The following is a 498-nucleotide window of genomic DNA, read 5'->3' as shown; positions in this document are numbered from 1 at the left end:
ATGAACTTTCCAAGAGGTTTTTGGTGGTTTTTCTTAAGATCAGAAGATAATCAGCCTCCAATGGCTTACAAAAGGTACTTAAACATAGGTTTAGAAAGTGTAAAACGTGCATAAAAATGACCAAAAAGCCCTTGATAAATCATAAGTTCAACCAAATAGACGACGCGGAGCGACCTCGGCACGTCACTCCGGGAGGTCGCTCTGGGTGCTGGGAACGACCTCAGGTAGTCGCTGTGGGACGTCTCTCCCGGCTTGTACGTCGCTCTCAAATCGACACAACCCCGAGCGACCTCTGGGTGTCGCTGTGGTGAGGTCGCTCTGGAGCTGGAGCGACTTCGCCCTGTCACTCTAGGAGGTCGCTCCGAAGTGAAAATGGCGAGCGACCTCGTGTTGCCGCTCTGGTAAGGTCGCTCTGAGAGGTAGGGCACAGCGAGTTCATGGCATCGCTCCGGTAGGGTCGTTCCCATGCACTGCTCGTCCAATGATCACCTTTATCAC

Source organism: Brassica oleracea, chromosome C9, assembly GCF_000695525.1.
Source record: "Brassica oleracea var. oleracea cultivar TO1000 chromosome C9, BOL, whole genome shotgun sequence".
Lineage (NCBI taxonomy): Eukaryota > Viridiplantae > Streptophyta > Magnoliopsida > Brassicales > Brassicaceae > Brassica > Brassica oleracea.
Note: the sequence above shows the minus strand (reverse complement) of the source record.